The sequence below is a fragment of the Bombina bombina genome, chromosome 10, assembly GCF_027579735.1.
Source record: "Bombina bombina isolate aBomBom1 chromosome 10, aBomBom1.pri, whole genome shotgun sequence".
In the NCBI taxonomy this organism is placed as follows: domain Eukaryota; kingdom Metazoa; phylum Chordata; class Amphibia; order Anura; family Bombinatoridae; genus Bombina; species Bombina bombina.
Genome location: NC_069508.1, coordinates 69,122,855 through 69,147,854, shown reverse-complemented (window position 1 = coordinate 69,147,854; position 25,000 = coordinate 69,122,855). Strand labels below are relative to the sequence as shown.

The 25,000-nt window shown below is 38.1% G+C and overlaps 1 protein-coding gene and 2 pseudogenes across 1 annotated transcript in view; 1 reads left to right on the top strand and 2 right to left on the bottom strand.

Moving 5' to 3' along the window:
* The window catches only part of KIFAP3 (kinesin associated protein 3), a 479,627-nt gene that overhangs the window by 59,167 nt on the left and 395,460 nt on the right, over window positions 1-25,000 (bottom strand).
* On the bottom strand, window positions 4,201-4,319 carry LOC128641547 (uncharacterized; annotated as a pseudogene).
* LOC128641536 (uncharacterized) lies at window positions 6,937-7,055 on the top strand (annotated as a pseudogene).

Sequence of the window (25,000 nt, the reverse complement as noted above, 5' to 3'; positions counted from 1 at the left end):
AACACCAGAATTTGTGTTGTCTTAAAAGATAGATAATCCCTTAATTACCCATTCCCCAGTTTTGCATAACCATCACCCGTTATAATTATACACATTTTACCTCTGTAATTACCGTGTATCTAAGGTTCAGCAGACTGCCCCCTTATTTCAGTTCTTTTGACAGACTTGCATTTTAGCTAATCAGAGCTGTCTCCATGGTAAATTGACGTGCATGAGCTCAATGTTATCTATATGAAACACGTGAACTAATGCCCTCTAGTGGTGAAAAACTATCAAAATGCATTTAGATTAGAGGCGGCCTTCAAGGTCTAAGAAATTAGCATATGAACCTCTTAGATTTAACTTTCAACTGAGAATACCAAGAGAACAAAGCAAAATTGGTGATAAAAGTAAATTGGAAAGTTGTTTAAAAATACATGCCCTATTTGAATCATGAAAGTTGTTTTTGGACTTGATTGTCCCTTTAAGCTAACATCTACTAAGCCGGTATTTCTAATATCTATTCTTTATGTTTAACACTAGAATACGGACGGCCATCAAGTCAAACCTTAGCACTCAGCAGTAACAACATAGGGCTTGATTTATTAACATATAGATGCAGCTTCTGAGCTATAGGGGTTGATTTATCAAATGCTTTGCACCTGCCTTTGCCCCCCTACGACTGCAGGTTCTCACAAGAGTCCATATTTATCAAGCAGCGGTAATCAGATCGCTGCTTCCCTAACCTCTTCTCCCCCTCTTAATTGGAACATTTCAATCTCCCCAGTCTCGTCCCACCGGGGAGATTGACAGCTCCTGCCCGCACGTGATGTGGCTGTGCACGGGCAGGGGGCAGAGTTTGCACAAGAGCGTGAAAACAAAATTTATGCTTACCTGATAAATTATTTTCTTTCCTGGCATGGTGAGTCCACAAATTCATTCTAATTACTAGTGGGAATTCAACTCCTGGTCCCCAGGAGGAGGCAAAGAACACCCCAGCAAAAAGTTTTAAGTATCCTCCCACTTCCCACAATCCCTCAGTCATTTAGCCAAAGGGAATATGGAAAGAGAAGAGGACACAAGGGGTATAGAGGTGCCTGAAGTTTAGAAATGACAAAAGCAGTCTCAAATTTAACTTAGGGCGGGTCCTGGACTCTCTATGCTAGGAAAGAAAAGTTTATCAGGTAAGCATACATTTTTGTTTTCTTTCTAATGGCATGGAGAGTCCTCAAATCTATTCTAATAACTAGTGGGAACCACTACCGCAGCTAGAGGACACAGAAGGGAAGGAGAACAAGACAGGCTGACCTAAACAGAAGGCACCACCGCTTGGAGAACTTTCCTCCCAAAACAAGCCTCAGCAGAGGCAAAAACATTCAATTTGTAGAATTTGGAAAATGCATGCAACAAAGACCAAGTAGCCGTCTTGCAGATTTGCTCCACAGAAGCCCTCGTTTTAAAGGCCCAGGAAGAAGAGACAGCCCTAGTGGAATGAGCCGTAATTCTCTCAAGAGGCTGTTGTCCAGCTGTCTCGTAGCCAACCGAATGTCACTTCTCAACCAAAAAAGAATGAGTAGTAGAAGTGGTATTCTGGCCTTTACGTTTACCGGTAAACACAACAAAAAGGGCCAGTAGATTGCGGAAAATCCTTAGTAGCATGCAGATAGAAATTCAAAGCACGTACTACATTCAGGTTATGTAACAGACGTTCCTTATGAGAAGAAGGATTAGGACAGAACGAAGGAATGCCAATTTCCTGATTGATAGAGTGGTCTGAAACCACCTTAGGATAAATCCCAATTTGGTACGAAGGACCGCCTTATCCGCATGTAAAATAAGATATGGGGGTTGTAGAAGCCGAAAGTTCAGAGACTCTACTAGCAGAAGGAATAGCTAGAAGAAACAAAACTTTCCAAGACAACAACCTAATATCAACAGAGTTCATAGGCTCAAATGGAGCCTTGCCTGCAGAACCCTAAGAACAAGATTAAGGCTCCAAGGAGGAGCAACAGGTTTAAACACAGGCCTGATTCTGACCAAGGCCTGAACAAAAGATTGAACACCTGGCAAGTTGGCCAGACGTTTATGCAAAATAATCGAAAGGGCAGAGATCTGACTCTTCAGAGTACTAACAGACAAGCCCTTCTCCAGGCCCTCCTGAAGAAAGACAAAATGCGGGGAACCCTCACCTGACTGCAAGGGAAAACCCCTAGATTCATACCAGTAAAGGTATGTACGCCACACTTTATGGTAAAATCTTGCGAGTTACCGGCTTACGAGCCTGAATCATGGTATCAATAACCTTTTCTGAAAAACCTCGCCTAGACAAGACTAGGCGTTCAATCTCCAAGCACTCAGCTTCAGAGAATCTAAGTTTGAAAGAAGAAAGGACCCTGAAGAAGAAGGTCCTTCCTCAGGAGGTAATTTCCACGGGGGAAAGGATGACATCTTCACCAGATCCGCAAACAAAATCTGCGAGGCCAAGCCGGAGCAAATTAGAATCACCGAAGCCTACTCCTGTTTGATAGGTGGGCAAACAGAGGAAACAGGTAACTTAGACTGAAGTCCCATGGGACCGCCAGGCATTGACTAGAGCTGCTTGCGGATCCCTTGATCCTTATCTTGGAAGTTTGGCATTTAGACAAGACACCATCAGATCCAACTCTGAAACTCCCCACATGAGAGTTATCATTGAGAATATCAAACAAATGCTATGAAGGAGCGCTAAAAAAACCCCCAATGGGGATAAATGGCTAAAGGTGGAGTCGGTAGGTATAACAGATGCGTCAGTAAAAAAGTAAACTAGGGTCGGAAATGTGAAATTTAAAAATACAGTTTAATTCAGAATCCTAAAAAACAGATGTGTGTATATATCACAGTAATAAAAAACACAATAATGAAAAACAATTGACCAATAAGTTAAAACAATCGATTAAAACCATAAAATTCCTCTTATGATCTATCTAAAAAAGAGTTAAAATCGAGTGTTTTAACTTATTGGTCAATTGTTTTTCATTATTGTGTTTTTTAATACTGTGATATATACACACATCTGTTTTTTAGGATTCTGAATTTCACATTTCCGACCCTAGTTTACTTTTTTACCGACGCATCTGTTATACCTACCGACTCCACCTTCAGCCATTTATCCCCACTGGGTTTTTTTTTAGCGCTCCTTCATAGCATTTGTTTGATTCCTTCATTTGAGATCTGGTTGAGAGATCTTGCACATTGGGGAGGAGCTTGTGTGGTAGCATTTTTGGCGCTGGTGATAACTCTTTTATTCAAGTCCTTATCATTGAGAATACTTCCGGATGGAGGGCCCACTCACCGGGATGAAAAGTCTGTCTGCTCTGATAGTCCGCCTCCTGTCATATGGATGGCAGAAATGTAATTGTGAGACTCCGCCCACTGAAGAATGCGCGTTACCTCCCTCATAGCCAAGGAACTTTGAGTTCCTCCCTGGTGGTTTTTATACGCCACCAAATTAATGTTGTCCGATTGAAATCTGATAGACCGGACGAAACTCAGTTGAAGCCAGGCTATCAGTGCATTGAAGATTGCTCTCAACTCTAGGATATTTATTCGGAGGGCAGACTCCTCCTGAATCCAAATCCCCTGAGCTCTTGAAGAACCTCAAACTGTCCCCCCTGCCCGAAAGGCTGGCATCTGTAGTCACAATCTCCCCAGATGGTTTAAGGAAGCATGTGCCCTGGGACAGATGGTCCATCTCATCTGGATGTCTAAGACTATCCTGAGAGAGGTCCGAGTGGTCTCCATTCCATTGTCTGACCATGCATAACTGTAGAGGTCTCAGATTGAAACAAGCAAAAAGAATAATGTCCATGGAAGCCACCATTAAACCAATGACTTCCATGCACAGAGCCACTGATGGACGGACAGAGGACTGAAGAGAACAACAGGAAGCAAGAAGTTTGGTTTTTCTGGTCTCCGTTAAGAAAATCTTCATGGAGCTCGAGTCTATGATTGTCCCCAAAAAACATACCCTGGTATCTGGTACCAAGGAACTCTTTTTCAGTTTCACCTTTCACCCGTGGGAGTGGAGAATCAACAATAGAGAATCTGTATGAGATCTTACTAAATGAAAAGATGGCGCCTGAACCAACATATCGTCCAGGTAAGGTGCCACTGCAATACCATGAGATCTGGCCACAGCCAGAAGAGCCCCTAGAACTTTCGTAAACATCCGAGGACCAGTTAAGCCTACCGCACCAGGTGTTACCAGGCGGTCTCACATCCAGGTATTGACCGGGCCTGACCCTGCTTAACTTCCGAGATCAGACGGGATTGGGTGCATTCAGAGTAGTGTGGCGGTAGACTTCTAACTAAGCTGAGAGAAAATTAGTGCCGTAACTAACTGCTCAACGGAAGTAACGCTGAGCGGTCATGTGATCACAACTATTCAAAGTGTGACACAGAAGAAAATGCACGTAATTCTATACCACAGCAAACTAAAAAACTTCAACTCCAAAAACAGAAAGAAAAACAGAGGCAGCAGTTTACTGGCCCTTAACATAAAGCACCAAACACATGAGGATAATAAAAAAATTAACCTCCTCTGTTCCACATCTCACACTAATAAAGTGAATTAACCCCATGTAAGGGCTCTCACTAAACTAAACTCACAGAGACATTCAAAGGAAAAATGATTCCCTTATCTCCAAAATATGGCAGTACAGTGCCCTGCCTCTGTTGCCCAATAAAATATCCCCAAATTAAGAGGTATAAATCCTGACAGAATAACTCCTTAAGTGCTGTATCCTTCTCACCTAGAAGGCAAAAAGCCCTTACCTGTAACCAACCCTGGTTTTCTATATAGGGGTAGAATAAATGTTGGAAGGGAAGCAAGGCCGTCTTCCAACTGCTAAAGAGCCACCATAACTCTTACTAAAGAGGATTACATTGACACAGCATAGCCCCAATCCTTGCTTGCAGGACTCATAAAATGATTAAATATCTTCAGACACCATCTTTGCACATCCTCCTGATGTACAAGGCAAAGAATGACTGGGGGATTGTGGGAAGTGAGAGGATACTTAAAGCTTTGCTGGGGTGTTCTTTGCCTCCTCCTAGTGGCCAGGAGTTGAATTCCCACTAGTACTTAGAATGGATTCATGGACTCTCCCATGTCATTGGAAAGAAATAGTGTTTTTGTGCAATGCTGAAGTACGCCAGAGGAGAGCTGCGGCAGACAGGGGCATGATAAAACGAATAGATAGGGTAATTTGAACAATCTAACTCACTCCAGATATAGCCTCCTTCACTAGTGTAGTCTTCTCACAAGTGACTACACCTAAAGTTTTTGAAAAAAAGAAATTATAGTGGGGTAGGAAGGGGCGCTGAACCGCAATCTGGAAATGTATATAACTTAAGACCTTTGCATTAATTTATATTTAGTTGGGGTAGAGAATACCAATATTAAATCTTATATGAGGTGTGATGGTAAAATAAAATAAAATAATATAATAATCTTCTATCTTTTAGTTGGGGTAAAGAATACCAATAATAAGTTCAAGGTGTGATGATAAAATAAATTAGTATAATAATCTTCTATCTTTTCAGTGGTAATATAATGTGTGCTGCGTAGAAAGCTACTTAGTGAAAGTGTTAATGAATTATCTAGTAATTAACTAAAAGATTAATTTCATTAACACTTTCACTAAGTAGCTTTCTACGCAGCACACATTATATTACCACTGAAAAGATAGAAGATTATTATACAATTTATTTTATCATCACACCTTGAACTTATTATTGGTATTCTTTACCCCAACTAAAAGATAGAAGATTATTATATTATTTTATTTTATTTTACCATCACACCTCATATAAGATTTAATATTGGTATTCTCTACCCAACTAAATATAAATTAATGCAAAGGTCTTAAGTTATATACATTTCCAGATTGCGGTTCAGCGCCCCTTCCTACCCCACTATAATTTCTTTTTTTCAAAAACTTTAGGTGTAGTCACTTGTGAGAAGACTACACTAGTGAAGGAGGCTATATCTGGAGTGAGTTAGATTGTTCAAATTACCCTATCTATTCGTTTTATCATGCCCCTGTCTGCCGCAGCTCTCCTCTGGCGTACTTCAGCATTGCACAAAAACACTATTTCTTTCCAATGACATGGAGAGTCCATGAATCCATTCTAAGTACTAGTGGGAATTCAACTCCTGGCCACTAGGAGGAGGCAAAGAACACCCCAGCAAAGCTTTAAGTATCCTCTCACTTCCCACAATCCCCCAGTCATTCTTTGCCTTGTACATCAGGAGGATGTGCAAAGATGGTGTCTGAAGATATTTAATCATTTTATGAGTCCTGCAAGCAAGGATTGGGGCTATGCTGTGTCAATGTAATCCTCTTTAGTAAGAGTTATGGTGGCTCTTTAGCAGTTGGAAGACGGCCTTGCTTCCCTTCCAACATTTATTCTACCCCTATATAGAAAACCAGGGTTGGTTACAGGTAAGGGCTTTTTGCCTTCTAGGTGAGAAGGATACAGCACTTAAGGAGTTATTCTGTCAGGATTTATACCTCTTAATTTGGGGATATTTTATTGGGCAACAGAGGCAGGGCACTGTACTGCCATATTTTGGAGATAAGGGAATCATTTTTCCTTTGAATGTCTCTGTGAGTTTAGTTTAGTGAGAGCCCTTACATGGGGTTAATTCACTTTATTAGTGTGAGATGTGGAACAGAGGAGGTTAATTTTTTTTATTATCCTCATGTGTTTGGTGCTTTATGTTAAGGGCCAGTAAACTGCTGCCTCTGTTTTTCTTTCTGTTTTGGAGTTGAAGTTTTTTAGTTTGCTGTGGTATAGAATTACGTGCATTTTCTTCTGTGTCACACTTTGAATAGTTGTGATCACATGACCGCTCAGCGTTACTTCCGTTGAGCAGTTAGTTACGGCACTAATTTTCTCTCAGCTTAGTTAGAAGTCTACCGCCACACTACTCTGAATGCACCCAATCCCGTCTGATCTCGGAAGTTAAGCAGGGTCAGGCCCGGTCAATACCTGGATGTGAGACCGCCTGGTAACACCTGGTGCGGTAGGCTTAACTGGTCCTCGGATGTTTACGAAAGTTCTAGGGGCTCTTCTGGCTGTGGCCAGATCTCATGGTATTGCAGTGGCACCTTACCTGGACGATATGTTGGTTCAGGCGCCATCTTTTCATTTAGTAAGATCTCATACAGATTCTCTATTGTTGATTCTCCACTCCCACGGGTGAAAGGTGAAACTGAAAAAGAGTTCCTTGGTACCAGATACCAGGGTATGTTTTTTGGGGACAATCATAGACTCGAGCTCCATGAAGATTTTCTTAACGGAGACCAGAAAAACCAAACTTCTTGCTTCCTGTTGTTCTCTTCAGTCCTCTGTCCGTCCATCAGTGGCTCTGTGCATGGAAGTCATTGGTTTAATGGTGGCTTCCATGGACATTATTCTTTTTGCTTGTTTCAATCTGAGACCTCTACAGTTATGCATGGTCAGACAATGGAATGGAGACCACTCGGACCTCTCTCAGGATAGTCTTAGACATCCAGATGAGATGGACCATCTGTCCCAGGGCACATGCTTCCTTAAGCCATCTGGGGAGATTGTGACTACAGATGCCAGCCTTTCGGGCAGGGGGACAGTTTGAGGTTCTTCAAGAGCTCAGGGGATTTGGATTCAGGAGGAGTCTGCCTCCGAATAAATATCCTAGAGTTGAGAGCAATCTTCAATGCACTGATAGCCTGGCTTCAACTGAGTTTCGTCCGGTCTATCAGATTTCAATCGGACAACATTAATTTGGTGGCGTATAAAAACCACCAGGGAGGAACTCAAAGTTCCTTGGCTATGAGGGAGGTAACGCGCATTCTTCAGTGGGCGGAGTCTCACAATTACATTTCTGCCATCCATATGACAGGAGGCGGACTATCAGAGCAGACAGACTTTTCATCCCGGTGAGTGGGCCCTCCATCCGGAAGTATTCTCAATGATAAGGACTTGAATAAAAGAGTTATCACCAGCGCCAAAAATGCTACCACACAAGCTCCTCCCCAATGTGCAAGATCTCTCAACCAGATCTCAAATGAAGGAATCAAACAAATGCTATGAAGGAGCGCTAAAAAAAACCCAGTGGGGATAAATGGCTGAAGGTGGAGTCGGTAGGTATAACAGATGCGTCGGTAAAAAGTAAACTAGGGTCGGAAATGTGAAATTCAGAATCCTAAAAAACAGATGTGTGTATATATCACAGTATTAAAAAACACAATAATGAAAAACAATTGACCAATAAGTTAAAACAATCGATTTTAACTCTTTTTTAGATAGATCATAAGAGGAATTTTATGGTTTTAATCGATTGTTTTAACTTATTGGTCAATTGTTTTTCATTATTGTGTTTTTTATTACTGTGATATATACACACATCTGTTTTTTAGGATTCTGAATTAAACTGTATTTTTAAATTTCACATTTCCGACCCTAGTTTACTTTTTTACTGACGCATCTGTTATACCTACCGACTCCACCTTTAGCCATTTATCCCCATTGGGGGTTTTTTTAGCGCTCCTTCATAGCATTTGTTTGATATTCTCAATGATAACTCTCATGTGGGGAGTTTCAGAGTTGGATCTGATGGTGTCTTGTCTAAATGCCAAACTTCCAAGATAAGGATCAAGGGATCCGCAAGCAGCTCTAGTCAATGCTCTGGCGGTCCCATGGGACTTCAGTCTAAGTTACCTGTTTCCTCTGTTTGCCCACCTATCAAACAGGAGTAGGCTTCGGTGATTCTAATTGCTCCGGCTTGGCCTCGCAGAATTTTGTTTGCGGATCTGGTGAAGATGTCATCCTTTCCCCCGTGGAAATTACCTCCTGAGGAAGGACCTTCTTCTTCAGGGTCCTTTTCTTCTTTCAAACTTAGATTCTCTGAAGCTGAGTGCTTGGAGATTGAACGCCTAGTCTTGTCTAGGCGAGGTTTTTCAGAAAAGGTTATTGATACCATGATTCAGGCTCGTAAGCCGGTAACTCGCAAGATTTACCATAAAGTGTGGCGTACATACCTTTACTGGTATGAATCTAGGGGTTTCCCTTGCAGTCAGGTGAGGGTTCCCGCATTTTGTCTTTTCTTCAGGAGGGCCTGGAGAAGGGCTTGTCTGTTAGTACTCTGAAGAGTCAGATCTCTGCCCTTTCGATTATTTTGCATAAACGTCTGGCCAACTTGCCAGGTGTTCAATCTTTTGTTCAGGCCTTGGTCAGAATCAGGCCTGTGTTTAAACCTGTTGCTCCTCCTTGGAGCCTTAATCTTGTTCTTAGGGTTCTGCAGCAAGGCTCCATTTGAGCCTATGAACTCTGTTGATATTAGGTTGTTGTCTTGGAAAGTTTTGTTTCTTCTAGCTATTCCTTCTGCTAGTAGAGTCTCTGAACTTTCGGCTCTACAACCCCCATATCTTATTTTACATGCGGATAAGGCGGTCCTTCGTACCAAATTGGGATTTATCCTAAGGTGGTTTCAGACCACTCTATCAATCAGGAAATTGGCATTCCTTCGTTCTGTCCTAATCCTTCTTCTCATAAGGAACGTCTGTTACATAACCTGAATGTAGTACGTGCTTTGAATTTCTATCTGCATGCTACTAAGGATTTTCCGCAATCTACTGCCCTTTTTGTTGTGTGTTTACCGGTAAACGTAAAGGCCAGAATACCACTTCTACTACTCATTCTTTTTTGGTTGAGAAGTGACATTCGGTTGGCCTACGAGACAGCTGGACAACAGCCTCTTGAGAGAATTACGGCTCATTCCACTAGGGCTGCTCTTCTTCCTGGGCCTTTAAAACGAGGCTTCTGTGGAGCAAATCTGCAAGACGGCTACTTGGTCTTTGTTGCATGCATTTTCCAAATTCTACAAATTGAATGTTTTTGCCTCTGCTGAGGCTTGTTTTGGGAGGAAAGTTCTCCAAGCGGTGGTGCCTTCTGTTTAGGTCAGCCTGTCTTGTTCTCCTTCCCTTCTGTGTCCTCTAGCTGCGGTAGTGGTTCCCACTAGTTATTAGAATAGATTTGAGGACTCTCCATGCCATTAGAAAGAAAACAAAATGTATGCTTACCTGATAAACTTTTCTTTCCTAGCATAGAGAGTCCAGGACCCGCCCTAAGTTAAATTTTGAGACTGCTTTTGTCATTTTCTAAACTTCAGGCACCTCTATACCCCTTGTGTCCTCTTCTCTTTCCATATTCCTTTGGCTAAATGACTGAGGGATTGTGGGAAGTGGGAGGATACTTAAAACTTTTTGCTGGGGTGTTCTTTGCCTCCTCCTGGTGACCAGGAGTTGAATTCCCACTAGTAATTAGAATGAATTTGTGGACTCACCATGCCAGGAAAGAAAATAATTTATCAGGTAAGCATAAATTTTGTTTTCACGCTCTTGTGCAACTCTGCCCCCTGCCCGTGCACAGCCAATCACGTGCGGGCAGGAGCTGTCAATCTCCCCGGTGGGACGAGACTGGGGAGATTGAAATGTTCCAATTAAGAGGGGGAGAGAGGTTAGGGAAGCAGCGATCTGATTACCGCTGCTTGATAAATATGGACTCTTGTGAGAACCTGCAGTCGTAGGGGGCAAAGGCAGGTGCAAAGCATTTGATAAATCAACCCCTATAGCTCAGAAGCTGCATCTATATGTTAATAAATCAAGCCCTATGTTGTTACTGCTGAGTGCTAAGGTTGACTTGATGGCCGTCCGTATTCTAGTGTTAAACATAAAGAATAGATATTAGAAATACCGGCTTAGTAGATGTTAGCTTAAAGGGACAATCAAGTCCAAAAACAACTTTCATGATTCAAATAGGGCATGTATTTTTAAACAACTTTCCAATTTACTTTTATCACCAATTTTGCTTTGTTCTCTTGGTATTCTCAGTTGAAAGTTAAATCTAAGAGGTTCATATGCTAATTTCTTAGACCTTGAAGGCCGCCTCTAATCTAAATGCATTTTGATAGTTTTTCACCACTAGAGGGCATTAGTTCACGTGTTTCATATAGATAACATTGAGCTCATGCACGTCAATTTACCATGGAGACAGCTCTGATTAGCTAAAATGCAAGTCTGTCAAAAGAACTGAAATAAGGGGGCAGTCTGCTGAACCTTAGATACACGGTAATTACAGAGGTAAAATGTGTATAATTATAACGGTGATGGTTATGCAAAACTGGGGAATGGGTAATTAAGGGATTATCTATCTTTTAAGACAACACAAATTCTGGTGTTGACTGTCCCTTTAATAGGGGGGGGGGCTGTTTTGTGTAAATGTGTAGTTAAAAAGTTATTGGGGGGAAAAATAAAGCCTTAGGAGTGAGATAGTCAATGTGGATATGAGAGAATCAGTGCTGGATGAACAGATATCAGCAGTACATTAATTCATGAAAGCATAATAAAAATAATGCGCAATACAGACATATTTGTTTTAAAAATGATTAGACCTGACTGAAATGTTATTCTAGCGCAAGAAAAAAAGAAAAGTCTTGTAATTACCAACTGTTGTGTCACTTGAACATCATCAGTAACACATCGGCAATTTCTATAGGAAAATAGTGCACAATAATATGCCAGAGATTGTGACAGTTACATATTCACTACACTGGTTCATCTGAAAGCTCCTGCTGCAAGGGGGCCCTAAACCACCACTTAAAGGGATATGAAACCCAAAATGGTCATGATTCAGATAGAGAATACAATTGTATACAGCTTTCCAGTTTACTTCTTTTATCTAATTTGCTTTGTTTTCTTGGTATCCTTTGTTGCAAAGCATACATTGGAGCTTGGAACTAACTGCTAATTGATGGATGCACATCTTTCCGTCTTGTGATTGGCTTACAGATGTGTTCAGCTAGATCCCAGTAATGCATTGCTGCTTCGTCAAGAAAGGATACATTGACAATGAAGCTCAATCGAGAATAGAAGTAAATTGGAATATCGTTTTCAAATGTATGCTCTATCTGAACCGTGAAATAAAAATTTGTAGTTTCTTGTCCCTTTAATGACCGCTTCTTAACAAAATAAGATGCAGTTATGAAGAAGATACCAATAAATATAATGAATAAACATGGTATAATATGTTTGTTTTCTTTAGTTTATTACATATACATTTATATTTTGTTACTGTCTGTTTTACCCTATTAACCTTTTCCTCTTTCACCATGTGACTAAAACCACTCCCATACTTCCTCTGTCCCATCTAAAACATAGTTTCCATAATTATGCCCCCCCCCTCCAGATTTACCAACTTCACCTAGAAGCTTACACTAAGGGCAACATTTAGTAGTGAACCTGTTCTCCTGCAATTACCACTTGCGATGCTGCATGGCACAATGAAATTTAACATTGCAAAAGAGGTTTCTTGTGCCATGCCGCCGCCCCCTTCTTCGGCACAACCAATTGCTCTGGAGCAGGGACTGTCAATCACCCGAACGAGCAAGTGGAGTTGATTGATCTTGTGGGGAGGAAAAAGAAGAAGTTTCTGCTTCCTAATTATGTGGCAGCAGGCTTACTTATGCGAACCTGGTCCACATAGCCCAAATGCAGCTTAATAAATCTAACCCTAAAGGCAGTTCCAATAGACACACCAACTTCCTTCCCTACCATCCTCATCGTTCCACTCATCTATCCCTAATTATTATATTTTCATAGCTTTATTCTAAGATATGTCACCTTTAGTCCTCACACCTAGGGCTTGATTTATCAAGCCCTTCTCTCCCCTTCGACTGCAGGTTTGCACAAGTGAACCTGCAGTCAGGCGTTATCAAGCAGCCGTCATCAGATCGCTGCTTCACGGCCCTTTTCTCCACCTCTTAGGTAAAAAATGTAAATCTTCCTGGTCTTTTCTGACTAGGGATATTGACAGCTCCTGCCTGCACGTGATTGGCTGTGCGCGGGCAGGGGCTGGGGTTGTACACGAGTATACAGGAGTGCTTGGGTACAATGGTAAATGTGGGCAGCCCGCCAGAGGAGAAGCCGGCGGACAGGGGCGAATATGTACGCCCCTGTCCTCCCTTGGATGAAAAACCGAGCTCCTAATGTAGTTAAAAGACTTGTGTCATACCTCTTCTGTCACTCACACTGTATCACTATGATGTAAAAATATATGCTGACTCGTACTCATAATAAGTAGTCATTATGCAGTGTAGAGGGTATATAGTCCCATGTAAATTTGTTCATAGTAGTTATGCAGTGTATAGTGTTTAAATGTGATTTCATAATAGAGTAATACAACCAGTGACCGTCACTGTTGTTAAAAGTACACCTGCTAATAGCGCATGAGGTATCAAAGCCCTTTTTAAAGCACATTACAACTTTGAAGGGAGGGCATTTATGTGGTACAGTTTATATATACCTGCACATTTACTGGACAGTAGATAAATAGTGATTATTGTAATAAAATATTTGTTTAAAACAAACCATTAAAGGGACATAAAAGAGTACTGGTTTTCAAACCTGTCCTCAGACCTCCCCAACAGGCCAGGTTTTCTGGATTACCTTGGATGAGAGCAGGTAAAATAACCAGGTTTACTAATCAGCTGATGGTTTCACCTGTGCTCTTATTCAGATATCCTCAAAATGTGGCCTGTTAGGGAGGCTTGAGGGCAGGTTTGAAAACCAGTGAGATAGAGAATACAATTTACTTCTATTATCTTATTTTTTTAAGAGATATCTAGATAGGTAGTGTGCACATGTCTGGGTATTACATGACAGGAAACATTGTTACAAAACTGCTATCATACAGTGCTGCAGACATGTGCACACTCCTGAATTTACGTTTCTGCTTTTTAACAAAGGGTAACAAGAAAACAACAAAAATGGGATAATAGTAGTACAATGGAAAGTTGTTTATTTTGTCCCCTTTTCATGAAATTTAACTCTAAAAATTAAGCAATTTCTAATTCTCAGAACATGAAATGCACCTGCTGACTTCTCAAGGCTCTGTTATATATCTGTGCCTAATTGGCTTTAACTGATAACAACTGCAAAACAGAGCACTTTATACTGACTTTTTGAACGTAGCTAACCTTGTTGTCTGCAGACTAAAGCCCGGATTGGCTCCTCCAATTTTTTTTTTTTTTTTTTAGCATTAAAACTTGGTTGATATGTCATTCTATAGCAGCACAACAGAGATATCTTGTCATTTCAATGTGTTTACTGTCGCTTAAATGCTTTTTTCTTTTTACTACACATAGTTTAATATTCGATCAGGGGTTTCATTTAGAGTTTTATGTCCGTTTTTAAATGTTTTTATTATTTGACTGCTACTCCACTTATCACTTTCTACAGAGGAGATCAAAATTGTAAGGATATTGAAAGTGTATAATATATATATATATATATATATATATGTATATATGTGTGTGTATATATATATATGTGTGTGTGTGTATATATATATATGTGTGTGTGTGTATACAGTATATATATATATATGTGTGTGTGTGTGTGTATACAGTATATATATATGTGTGTGTGTATACAGTATATATATATATATATATATATATGTGTGTGTGTGTGTATACAGTATATATATGTGTGTGTGTATGTGTGTATACAGTATATATATATATATATATATATATGTGTGTGTGTATATACAGTATATATATATATATATATATATATATATTTGTGTGTATATATATATATATATATTATATATGCGTGTGTGTATATATATAATATATATATATATGTGTGTGTATGTATATATATATATATATATATATATATATATTCTCCACAGAAAATGTTGCCAGCCAGTGTAATAATTTGTATTATAAAATGTCCTGATATACAAAGCACAAATTAATTGCATAATTTAACATAAATGTATTTCATGATGATTTGTGTAATAAACATTGAACAATTTTAATATTAATTAATTCTAGTTTAATATTTGCTTAAATTTCACCCGGTTGGTCAGTAAAATCAGCTGGGAGAACTCTGTATAGCTATATTTCTTATATCTAGATGTACGATTAAAAGAAGTGTAATAAATATCACAAAATTTAAAGAAACATGAAACCCAATTTGTTTCTTTTATGATTCAGATAGAGCATGCAGTTTTAAACAACTTTCCAATTTACTTCTATTATCTATTATTTTATTCTCTTGTTATCCTTTGTTGAAAAGCATATCTAATTATGCTCAGTAGCTACTAATTGGTGGCTGCACATAGATGCCTCGTGTGATTGGCTCACCCATGTGCATTACTATTTCTTCAACAAAGGATATCTGAAGAATGAAGGAAATTAAACAATAGAAGTAAATTGGAAATGTGTTTAAAATTATATTCTCTATCTGATTCATGCAGGTTTTTATGTCCCTTTAAATCAAGGACAGCAGGTGCAAAGCTAATTAACCCCACCAATACCAGACACATCCATTAGCACATTGTTTCTTAATGCATTGCTGGCTGTCTTCGTTCTGACAAAGCCAGTCCTTTCTGATTATTTTGAAAAAGTTTGGCTGGAGGATTCAGTAAGTTGGATCAAAATATAAACACATGCACTGCATACGATTCTGTGGACAACCTTCTCAGTTTCAAAAAGAGAGATGGATTCTTTCATTTCTTTTTTGTCTTTTTCATTAATGCATTTAATACCCAATAAACCCAACTTACAGAAGGGACACAAGACAGAAAAACAAGGAAATCTAATGTTCTAAACTAGACAGTTCTGAACCACTAAAACTACTATGACAGCTCATAAAATTGAGAGTGGATTCCCCCTCCCATTTTTTTTTTCTTTCTCCTTCAAACCAATCTGTTTTATTTTGCCAAAGTGAATTTTCCTTACAGGAAGTAGCCAGAGGGGTTTATTTGGCTTTCCAGAGTGAGGAGACTTTGATCTCCGTCTCTGTCACTTCTCAAATTACCTAGCGCTTTTTCGCTGCAGTAAATCTGCTGCAGGTAATGAGAATAAAATTTCCTCCCTTTTCAGCAGCCTCATGCTGTGAAATGTTAAGCCAGTCAATTCCTTAACGGTTCCAATGCAAAAGCACAAAAGCACAGCAACTCATTTTAATCTTGTTGTCTTTGTAATTTATTTTATTGAGGGTTCTTTTTTCTTTCTTTTTTTTTAAGTGACCCACTTCATTAAAGACAAGTGGTTAAAGGCCAGCTCTTGGGGAAAAGATTTAAAACTCTCATAAAAGAAAAGACTTATACCCCCTGTATTTTTATTTTTTTATGTTTAATGTAAACTCTGGGAATTGCAAAAGAAAAAACGAATGCCAGTTCTTTTAGAAATGCACAGCTTTTCCTGTACAGAACATTAAGGGATTACTAAAATTAGATAGGTATTATTTATTTGAGCATTTTCCTAATGGGATCAAAAGATATGGTTATAGTTTAGTGCCGGTGTGATTTGGTTTTCAGTGAAAAACTATATTTAGTTTAGACAGGAAACTTCCAATTTTCCTACCATAAATTTCTTTTCTTTTTTTTTCACACACATTTAATTCAGTTAAACTGTATTAGTTAGTTGACAAAAGAGACCTGCTTATCTAGAATTCTGAAGATAAAATGAATCCCTGATGAAAGGCATTTTTAAAGAATTCCAGGGCAGATTTTGGAAATTAAAGGGGCAGTCTACACCAGAATTGTTATTGTTTTAAAAGATAGATAATACCTTTTTTACCCATTCCCCAGTTTTGCATAACCAACACAGTTATATTTATATATGTTTTACCTCTGTGATTATCTTGTATCTAAGCCTCTGCAAACTGCCCCTTTATTTCAGTTCTTTTGACAGACTTGCAGTTTAGCCAATTGGTGATGGCTCCCAGGTAACTTCAGGTGCATGAGCACAGTGTTATCTATATGAAAAACATGAACTAACACCCTCTAGTGGTGAAAAACCTGTTAAAATGCATTCTTAAAGGGACAGTAAACCTTAAAAATAATGTTATATAATTCTGCACATAGTGCAGAATTATATAACATTATTTAAGTGCTATAGTTATAAATGCCTTTTTTCCCTTTTAATATTTTAAAAATATGGCGCTTTTACAGACCCGCTCTCTGCTCTCTGCTGAGCGGGTCTGTTTTTTTTACTCAGCGCATCGGGCCAGCTGTATAGTCACAGCCCGGCCCGACCGCGCCATAAGACTAAGTGCAGCTCGCTCCTGCTCTGTCTGACAGCAGGAGCAAGCTTCACTTAATGTTATGGCGCGGTCGGGCCGGGCTGTGACTATACAGCTGGCCCGATGCGCGGAGTAAAAAAAACAGACCCACACAGCAGAGAGCAGAGAGCGGGTCTGTAAAAGCGGTATGTTTTTAAAATATTAAAAGGGAAAAAGGCATTTATAGCTATAGCACTTAAATAATGTTATATAATTCTGCACTATGTGCAGCGAATTATATAACATTAATTTTAAGGTTTACTGACCCTTTAAGAGGCGACCTTCAAGGTCTAAGAAATTAGCATATGAACCTCCGAGGTTAAGCTTTCAACTAAGAATACCAAGAGAACAAGAAAAATTGGTGATAAAAGTAATTGGAAAATTGTTTAAAATTACATGCCCTATCTGAATCATGAAAGTTTTTTTTGGACTAGACTGTCCCTTTAAGAGACGGCCCAAGACTAGCGTGTTAGATATAGCCAATTGTTAGACCACATTATGAAAAGAGTTGGTGTATTGATATACTGTGTGTATGAAATGCTACAGTTTACTTATTTCCTCTGGAAGATTCAGACAGAGATTAAAGGGACACTGAACTCAAATTTTTCTTTTGTGATTCAGATAGAGCATGCAATTTTAAGCAAATTTCTAATTTACTCCTATTATTAAATTTTTTCCTTCTCTTGGTATCTTTATTTGAAATGCAAGAATGTAAGTTTAGATGCCGCCCATTTTTGGTGAATAACTTGGGTTATTCTTGCAGATTGGTGGGAAAATTCATCCACCAATAAAAAACTGCTGTCCAGAGTCCTGAAACAAAAATAAGCTTAGATGCCTTCTTTTTTCAAATAAAGATAGCAAGTGAACGAAGAAAAATTGTTAATAGGAGTAAATTAGAAAGTTGCTTAAAATTGCATGCTCTATCTGAATCACAAAAGAAAAAAATTTGGGATTCAGTGTCCCTTTAATATTAATTAAATAAAGAATTGACAGAAAAAAAGGATATGTTACCCATATGCTTAATCACTAGCAAGGAATGCTACATATCTGTACAAAGCTGGCTAGAAAGGATTACACAAACAGTTATCCTTCAGCTACTGGTTATACTGTCATCTGCATGGTAAAAAATTATTTCAGAATCATCAGTGCTAAATTCACACTTTTCTTTACTGTGATCTTGTGGGATTTCACTGTAATCTTGTGAGTTATTTAAAATTTAGGAGGGAAGTAAAGAGACTGTGTCTGAACACTGTAAGATGACCGCTCCCTAGAAAGCCTTGGGACAAAGCATTCTGATTGGCTGCTTAAAGGGACAGTGTACTCCAGATTTTTTATTGTTTAAAAAGATAGATAACCTTTTATCACCTATTCCCTAGTTTTGCATAACCAACAGTTATTTTACTTTTTGCCTCTGTGATTACCTTGTATTTAAGCCTCTGCAGACTGCCCCCTTAAACTAGTTTTTTGACAGGCTTGTATTTTAGCCAATCTGTGCCCTCTCAAAAGTAACTCCACGAGCATGAGCACAATGCTATCTATATAACTCACATGAACGAACACCCTCTAGCTGTGGAAAAAACTGTCAAATGCATTTAGATAGAGGTGGCCTTCAGGGGCTTAGGAATTAACATATGATTTAGTTTAGCTTTCAACAAAGAATACCAAGAGAACAAAGCAATTTGATGCTGTCAACGGAAAAGTTGTTTAAAATGCCATGCCTATCTGAATCATGAAAGTTTAATTTTGACTAGACTGTCCCTTTAAAGTCCCTTAACAAAAGAATATGGCTACTGAGGAACTTTTGAGGCATACAATGGGTATAAAAAGTCTATAAACCCTTATGAAATTGCAGGTTTTGAAATGTAAGGGCAGAAATAATAACAATGTAATCTCAGACTGTTCCCAGCTGTAATTTGACAAACAAAAACAAATTGTAAATTAGGGGCGTTTTCAAAGTTGTTTAAAAATGACACGCTCTATCAGAATTATGAAAGTTTAACTTTATTGTACCTTTAATGTTATACAACCGATTAGGCAATGCATTTGACTTGTTTCTGGTGGATATCCTAGATGATCTATTGTGTATTTAAAGGGGTATTATAGTAACATGTATAAATGCAACAAATATTAATCACTGCATGGCAAAAGATCTAATACAAAGTAAATGTTTTAAGCATTTAAAAACTAATATTGATAACAAAATTTGCATTGCTTTGAAATTCAGGCTTAGCGCGCACTATTGGCTAAGAGGCAGAAACGTCACCTCTCAGCAGCGTTCTGCCGTTGGCTGCCTGAGGAGCTCAATGCAGCGAACGCTTCAACAAATAAAGGAACTGTCAGCATGAAGTATTTTATACTCATGATTGAAAGTCCCCTTTATTTGTTTCACAAACGCTAGGAATTACCATCACTTTAAATTGCAGGGGGGAAAAAATAAAATAAATAAACAACAATGCTAAAGTGGCATCAAAACCCAAAAAAATCTTTCATGGTTCAGATAGAGCATACAATTTTTAAACAATGTTCTAATTGAATCTATTATCTAATTTACTTTGTTCTGTTGGTATCGATTGTTGTAAACCATACCTAGGTAGGCTCAGGAACTAGAAGTTAGCTGCTGATTGGTGGCTGCAATATATTCCTCTTGCCATTGACTCACCTGATGTGTTCAGCTAGATCCCAGAAGTGCATTGTTGCTCCTTTTAACAAAGGATACCAAGAGAATGAAGGGCATTTTATAACAGAAGTAAATTGGAAAGTTGTTTAAAATTGTATGATTTATTTTAATCATGAAAGAAAATTTGTGGGTGGTATGTCCCTTTAAGTACGTGCTTTGCAAAGTTTTTTTTAAGCATTATTAAACATTTTATGTGAAATTAAGTATAGAGCTTAATGTCCCTTTAAGAGTCCATCTGGCACAGTTAAAACCTTTTCAAATGTAATACACACTAAAATTGTATTTATTATTTGTTGGTGGGGGGGGGGTATTTTTTTTTTTAGTACTAAATGAACATAGAACTTTGAATGAATGACGACACCCAGTCAGGATCTCACCTTGATCAATTCATGCATAAAGAATGTTACTTCATTTTTAGAATTGTCCATCCCCTTGACAGTCTTACCATGTATTATTGTTAAAATGTCAGCAAGTAAAAGTAAAAAAATTAAAGGGACAGTAGAGTCAAAAAAAATCTTTCATGATTTAAATAGGGCATGTAATTTTAAACAACTTTCAATTTACTTTTATTACCAATTTAGCTTTGTTCTCTTAGTATTCTTAGTTGAAAGCTAAATCTAGGAGGTTCATGTGCTAATTTCTTAGACTTGAAGGCGCCTCTAATCTGAAAGCATTTTGACAGTTTTTCACTACTAGAGGGTGTTAGTTCATGGGTTCATATAGATTACATTGAGCTCAGGCACGTGAAGCTCCTAGGAGTCAGCACTGGGTTGGCTAAAAGTGCAAGTCTGTCAAAAGACTGAAATAAGGGGGCAGCTTGCAGAGGCCTAGATACAAGGTAATTACAGAGGTAAAAAGTGTATTATTATAACTTTGTTGGTTTTGCAAAATTGGGGAATGGGTAATAAAGGGATTATCTATCTTTTTAAACAACAAAAATTCTGGGTGTAGACGGTCCCTTTAAATACAAATGCAGCTTGATATGTCAATATCACTGGTAATGAAAGGGTAAATTTCATACCAGAATCTGCCACCGGGGGGCGAACTCGAGTAAATGCAACCATAATCCAGAAGTGCACAAAATAGGAGAGAGATTCTGTATGAGAATGCATCCGGGTGCGCTTCTGGATCACACTTTACCACAGTACATTTCTGTGGCAGCTTTCTGTGACCCCTTTATTGTGCTGTTGCCTACAATATTTTGGTTAAAGCTTTGATATTTCCCCATTGACATTTGTTGAAGTCAACCTTTTAATAGGATACATAATTCAATCATTAAAGGACACTGTACCCAAAAATTTTCTTTCATGATTCAGATAGAGCATGCAATTTTAAGCAACTTTCTAATTTACTCCTATTATCAAATCTTCTTTATTCTCTTGGTATCTTTATTTGAAAATGCCGGCCCATTTTTTGGTGAACAACCTAGGTTGTCCTTGCTGATTGGTGGATAAATTCATCCACCAATCAAAAAATGCCGTCCAGAGTGTTGAACCAAGAAAAAAGCTTAGATGCCCTTCTTTTTCATATAAAGATAGCAAGAGAACAAAGAAAAATTGATTATAGGAGTAAATTAGAAAGTTGCTTAAAATTGCATGCTCTATCTGAATCACAAAAGAAAATTTTTGGGTACAGTGTCCCTTTAATGATTGAATTATGTATCCTATTAAAAGGTTGACTTCAACAAATGTCAATGGGGAAATATCAAAGCTTTAAACCAAAATATTGTAGGCAACAGCACCAATAAAGGGGTCAACAGAAAGCTGCCACAGAAATGTACTGTGGTAAAGTGTGATCCAGAAGCGCACCGGATGCATTCTCATACAGAATCTCTCTCCTATTTTGTGCACTTCTGGATTATGGTTGCATTTACTCGAGTTCGCCCCCCGGTGGCAGATTTCTGGTATGAAATTTACCCTTTCATTACCAGTGATATTGACATATCAAGCTGCATTTGTATTTAAAGGGACCGTCTACACCAGAATTTTTGTTGTTTAAAAAGATAGATAATCCCTTTATTACCCATTCCCCAATTTTGCAAAACCAACAAAGTTATAATAATACACTTTTTACCTCTGTAATTACCTTGTATCTAGGCCTCTGCAAGCTGCCCCCTTATTTCAGTTCTTTTGACAGACTTGCACTTTTAGCCAACCAGTGCTGACTCCTAGGAGCTTCACGTGCCTGAGCTCAATGTAATCTATATGAAACCCATGAACTAACACCCTCTAGTAGTGAAAAACTGTCAAAATGCTTTCAGATTAGAGGCGGCCTTCAAGGTCTAAGAAATTAGCACATGAACCTCCTAGATTTAGCTTTCAACTAAGAATACTAAGAGAACAAAGCTAAATTGGTAATAAAAGTAAATTGGAAAGTTGTTTAAAATTACATGCCCTATTTAAATCATGAAAGATTTTTTTTGACTCTACTGTCCCTTTAATTTTTTACTTTTACTTGCTGACATTTTAACAATAATACATGGTAAGACTGTCAAGGGGATGGACAATTCTAAAAATGAAGTAACATTCTTTATGCATGAATTGATCAAGGTGAGATCCTGACTGGGTGTCGTCATTCATTCAAAGTTCTTATGTTCATTTAGTACTAAAAAAAAAAATACCCCCCCCCCCCCACCAACAAATAATAAATACAATTTTAGTGTGTATTACATTTGAAAAGGTTTTAACTGTGCCAGATGGACTCTTAAAGGGACATTAAGCTCTATACTTAATTTCACATAAAATGTTTAATAATGCTTAAAAAAAAACTTTGCAAAGCACGTACTTAAAGGGACATACCACCCACAAATTTTCTTTCATGATTAAAATAAATCATACAATTTTAAACAACTTTCCAATTTACTTCTGTTATAAAATGCCCTTCATTCTCTTGGTATCCTTTGTTAAAGGAGCAACAATGCACTTCTGGGATCTAGCTGAACACATCAGGTGAGTCAATGGCAAGAGGAATATATGTGCAGCCACCAATCAGCAGCTAACTTCTAGTTCCTGAGCCTACCTAGGTATGGTTTACAACAATCGATACCAACAGAACAAAGTAAATTAGATAATAGATTCAATTAGAACATTGTTTAAAATTGTATGCTCTATCTGAACCATGAAAGATTTTTTTTGGGTTTGATGCCACTTTAGCATTGTTGTTTATTTATTTTATTTTTTCCCCCCCTGCAATTTAAAGTGATGGTAATTCCTAGCGTTTGTGAAACAAATAAAGGGGACTTTCAGTCATGAAGTATAAAATACTTCATGCTGACAGTTCCTTTATTTGTTTGAAGCGTTCGCTGCATTGAGCTCCTCAGGCAGCCAACGGCAGAACGCTGCTGAGAGGTGACGTTTCTGCCTCTTAGCCAATAGTGCGCGCTAAGCCTGAATTTCAAAGCAATGCAAATTTTGTTATCAATATTAGTTTTAAATGCTTTAAAACATTTACTTTGTATTTAGATCTTTTGCCATGCAGTGATTAATATTTGTTGCATTTATACATGTTACTATAATACCCCTTTAAATACACAATAGATCATCTAGGATATCCACCAGAAACAAGTCAAATGCATTGCCTAATCGGTTGTATAACATTAAAGGTACAATAAAGTTAAACTTTCATAATTCTGATAGAGCGTGTCATTTTTAAACAACTTTGAAAACGCCCCTAATTTACAATTTGTTTTTGTTTGTCAAATTACAGCTGGGAACAGTCTGAGATTTACATTGTTATTATTTCTGCCCTTACATTTCAAAACCTGCAATTTCATAAGGGTTTATAGACTTTTTATACCCATTGTATGCCTCAAAAGTTCCTCAGTAGCCATATTCTTTTGTTAAGGGACTTTAAAGGGACAGTCTAGTCAAAATTAAACTTTCATGATTCAGATAGGCATGGCATTTTAAACAACTTTTCCGTTGACAGCATCAAATTTGCTTTGTTCTCTTGGTATTCTTTGTTGAAAGCTAAACTTAGAATCATATGTTAATTCCTAAGCCCCTGAAGGCCACCTCTTATCTAAATGCATTTGACAGTTTTTCCACAGCTAGAGGGTGTTCGTTCATGTGTGTTATATAGATAGCATTGTGCTCATGCTCGTGGAGTTACTTTTGAGAGGGCACAGATTGGCTAAAATACAAGCCTGTCAAAAGAACTAGTTTAAGGGGGCAGTCTGCAGAGGCTTAAATACAAGGTAATCACAGAGGCAAAAAGTAAAATAACTGTTGGTTATGCAAAACTAGGGAATAGGTGATAAAAGGGTTATCTATCTTTTTAAACAATAAAAAATCTGGAGTACACTGTCCCTTTAAGCAGCCAATCAGAATGCTTGTCCCAAGGCTTTCTAGGGAGCGGTCATCTTACATGTGCAGACACAGTCTCTTTACTTCCCTCCTAAATTTTAAATAACTCACAAGATTACAGTGAAATCCCACAAGATCACAGTAAAGAAAAGTGTGAATTTAGCACTGATGATTCTGAAATAATTTTTTACCATGCAGATGACAGTATAACCAGTAGCTGAAGGATAACTGTTTGTGTAATCCTTTCTAGCCAGCTTTGTACAGATATGTAGCATTCCTTGCTAGTGATTAAGCATATGGGTAACATATCCTTTTTTTCTGTCAATTCTTTATTTAATTAATATTAAAGGGACACTGAACCCAAATTTTTTCTTTTGTGATTCAGATAGAGCATGCAATTTTAAGCAACTTTCTAATTTACTCCTATTAACAATTTTTCTTCGTTCACTTGCTATCTTTATTTGAAAAAGAAGGCATCTAAGCTTATTTTTTGTTTCAGGACTCTGGACAGCAGTTTTTTATTGGTGGATGAATTTATCCACCAATCTGCAAGAATAACCCAAGTTATTCACCAAAAATGGGCCGGCATCTAAACTTACATTCTTGCATTTCAAATAAAGATACCAAGAGAAGGAAGAAAATTTAATAATAGGAGTAAATTAGAAATTTGCTTAAAATTGCATGCTCTATCTGAATCACAAAAGAAGAAATTTGAGTTCAGTGTCCCTTTAATCTCTGTCTGAATCTTCCAGTGGAAATAAGTAAACTGTAGCATTTCATACACACAGTATATCAATTACACCAACTCTTTTCATAATGTGGTCTAACAATTGGCTATATCTAACACGCTAGTCTTGGGCCGTCTCTTAAAGGGA